Here is a 4,071-nt window from a genome sequence, read left to right as displayed (position 1 = left end):
ACTGCAAGGAGATCTAACCAGTCCATTCTAAAGGAGATCAGTCCTGGGTGTTCATTGGAAGGACTGATGCTAAAGCTGAAACTCTAGTACTTTGGGCACCTCATGCGAAGAGTTGACTCATTGGAAAAGACTGATGCTGGGAGGGATTGGGGGCAGGAGGAGAAGGGGACGACAGAGGATGAGATGGCTGGATGGCATCACTGACTCGATGGACATGAGTTTGAGTAAACTCTGGGAGTTGGTGATGCACAGGAAGGCGTGGCATGCTGTGATTCATGGGGTCACAAAGAGTCGGACATGACTGAGCGACTGAACTGAACTGATACCCAAATTACTTCTTGTAGAGTAAGAAAGTCTAAACATGTCATTACTATAGAAAAACAGTTGAACAGGCAACTCCCCCAAAAGGGAACCAAGCACAAGTACTTTCACAAAGAAATTTTACCAATATCAGAAAATCATGATGCTACTTAAAATTTTCAAAGCATAGAGAAAGAAGGAGCTCTTCCAATTCATTTTATGAGTACGATGTTCATCACAAACTTTTTCAGTTTGCACAGAAAATGACAAATATAGTCTAATTTCACATAATACAGAATGTCCAAGTGGGGTTTATTCCAGAAATACAAAGATCACTCATTATCAAGGAAGACATTAACAAAGATTCTCTCCTCTACCAATCTCTACTCAGAATTCCCTTAACTCTTTTCCAAACAGAACTTGACTTTTGGATTTCTGTTTTCTTCTCTGTGTTGTTCACTTTTAGCAAGAATCCTGTTAGGCTGGTTTGGCTAGAATCCTCTATTTGCATATCTGGTTACCCTTCATATCTAATTGTGTTTCTTATCCTCTACCATCCCCTAGGTAATGTCTGATCACCTTGGACTGCTTTCAGCAGGAATCCTGTTTGGTTGGTTTAGCCAGAATTCTGCCTTACCTCGGATGTTTCCTCTTAGTAATTTTCTATCCACTGACCCTCAACCCACCCTCCCCTGGTCATTAGCTATAAATTCCCACTTGCCTATGCTGTATTTGAAATTGATTCTATTTCTGTACTGAGGCCTTTCCCCCATCACAATATTCCTGAATGAAATCATTTTTACCTCTTATCTACTGTCCAGCTCTGGTTTATCTTTGACAATATTAATATAATCCATCAAATTAATAAAAGTAAGGAGAAAAACCATACATGATCATCTCCATAGTTGCACAATAGGCATTGACAAAAGTCAACATATATTCAACACTGTAGAGGATTGAATAATGTCCGGAAAAAATTCATGTCCACTTGGAACCTGAAAATGTGACCTTATTTAGAAATAGTGTCTTTAAAGATATAATTGGTTTAAAAGACTTCATATTGGATTAGGGTGAGTTCCTAAATCCAATGACTGATGTCCTTACAAGAGGAGAACATGCAGAGACAGAGATACAGAGGGATCAAGGTCGTATGACGATGGAGGCAGAGATTAGAGTGATGCAGCTACAATCCAAGGATTGCCAGGAGCCACCAGAAACTAAGAAGAGGCATTATTTGAAAGGAGATACAGATGTAAGGTAATCTGGTTAATTACAAACTCAGAAATAAATTAAAAACACACACACACACAACTCAGAAGCATGGCAGCAGGAAGAACTCTATGAATGTGTTCATCAGAGAAATTGTGGAAATTTTATAAATTATCTGGAAATGGTTCTAAGGGCATATGTCATATTAAGAAAGGTTAATTCAAGAAAATGTACTAAAGTTCAGTAATAACAATGAGAATCTGTGTCATTTGAATCACAATCTACTCCCTCCCTCTCTCTTCCCAGGCCAAGCTGACAGAAACTCTACTCCAAACCATACAGCCAAGGAAACAAAGTTCCCCCTCCCCCAACCCATTTCCATTTGGAGAGCTCTAGTATCTTTCCTCCATTTCTAATCATACCCTCAGCTCCTTCTTGCAGAGACTAAGTTCTGGGAAAGTGCAGCTAAGAGGTGAGGGCTCTCATCTTTCCACTCATGGAACACGGATTCTATTTTATCGTAGGGCCCCTTCATGGCCATCATGAGACCGAGGTTCCAGGCCAGGAGAGAGCTGCCAAGAAGACCTAAGGCTGTTGCCTCTTGCCCAGCACCCAGCTACTGTAACAGGAGTGTTACTCAGAAAAAAGTATGCTACTGTCTGCCCCAGCTGAAAAGCTGAAGGGACTCCTTCAAGTTGAAGCAAGAAGCTGATGAACAGCAATACAAAACTGAACAAAAATATAGCACTCCTTGGTAAAGGAAAACAGATAAATATAGAATCCTGTAAAATTGTAATGTAATATGCTACACTATGCTATGCTAAGTCACTTCAGTCGTGTCCGACTCTGTGTGACCCCATAGACGGCAGCCCACCAGGCTCCCGCATTCCTGGGATTCTCCAGGCAAGAACACTGGAGTGGGTTGCCATTTCCTTCTCCAATGCATGAAAGTGAAAAGTGAAAGTCAAGTCGCTCAGTCATCTTTAAATCTGGTATAGAATTTAAAAATCATAAAACTTAATTATAACTCTAAGTTAATGATTACACCATATAAAAGATATTTTGTGTCATCAGTAATGAAGTAGGAGAGGGCAAAGATTATTACAACTTTTAGAGGTTTTACGTAATTGTATTGATAACCACAAACAGCTCTAGAATATACACAAAGGGAAATGAGAAGGAAATCAAAGCATGTCTATCTTAATCAGTTGCAGCAGCTATAACAGAATCCTCATGTATTCTAAAATAAGCCCCTCTCATTCTAATAAACATTAAATCTATTGAAAATCAGGAATGAGAATAGAAGTCAAAATAATTTGGTTGAGGAGAGAGAGAAATTATTGATGCCATGTGCTGTTTTTGGTACGAGGTAGCTGTCTTCAACCAAAAAAAAAAAAAAAGAGAGAGAGAGACAGAAAATATTCATAGGTGGTAAGAGTTCTGTTGCCTTTTGAATTTTCTGGTTAAAAACTGAAAGGAGATTCTGACTTAAATCCCAAGAGGTCCTCTTGAGGCTTTTGCCCTGAAGAATGATTTAAAGTGGGGAACTGCTTTTAATACACTAGGTCCCTCTCACTTCACTGTCCCAGAGACCAAGCAGTCATATTTACTTAGAACCAATGGTTCTTCTCACGTTGGGACAGTTGTTTGTCTCAGCAGTTTTTGTAAGGTCTGAAAAGACATGGATCATGTGAGCAAGAACCTACCAATGTGGAAATTCTAAAAAAGAATCCAAAAAAGATGGAGACCAGAGGAGGCAGTTGTCTAGGCTGACTGCTAAGCTTTTCAGAGGCAGGCGGTCTGGTGAGGTCAGATATGTGTGTATTCAAAAGCTGATGAAGCAGACTGAGATCACCAGAGTTATCTATTGATATGACTGTATTAATGAGTCTCCTATGATCCCTCTCTCAGGTAGAGAAAGGGGGCCTATATCCCTACTTCTATACACTGACTAATGTTCCCCCTAGACAACTCTGATTTGTTGATGATCTATATCTTCAAAAATTCAAGGTATACTGTGCTGGAGACGTAGCAACTTCTTAACACTCTGTAAAGGAAGCTACCCCTTTGCCAATATATACTCAGATGACTGCATTAATAGTTCTAATGTGAGGATCTTTGCTAAAGATTTAGGAGGTAACAAATATGCCAGCAAATTTGGAAAACTCAGCAGTGGCCACAGGACTGGAAAAGGTCAATTTTTATTCCAATCCCAAAGAAAGGCAATGCCAAAGAATGCTCAAACTACCGCACAATTGCACTCATCTCACACGCTAGTAAAGTAATGCTCAAAATTCTCCAAGCCAGGCTTCAGCAATACGTGAATCGCGAATTTCCAGTTGTTCAAGCTGGTTTTAGAAAAGGCAGAGGAATCAGAGAACAAATTGCCAACATCCGCTGGATCATGGAAAAAGCAAGAGAGTTCCAGAAAAACATCTATTTCCGCTTTATTGACTATGCCAAAGCCTTTGACTGTGTGGATCACAATAAACTGGAAAATTCTGAAAGAGATGGGAATACCAGACCACCTGACCTGCCTCTTGAGAAACCTGTATGCCTGTC

Source organism: Bison bison, unplaced genomic scaffold (assembly GCF_000754665.1).
Source record: "Bison bison bison isolate TAMUID 2011002044 unplaced genomic scaffold, Bison_UMD1.0 scf7180017864379, whole genome shotgun sequence".
NCBI lineage: Eukaryota > Metazoa > Chordata > Mammalia > Artiodactyla > Bovidae > Bison > Bison bison.
This window is presented reverse-complemented; position numbering follows the sequence as displayed.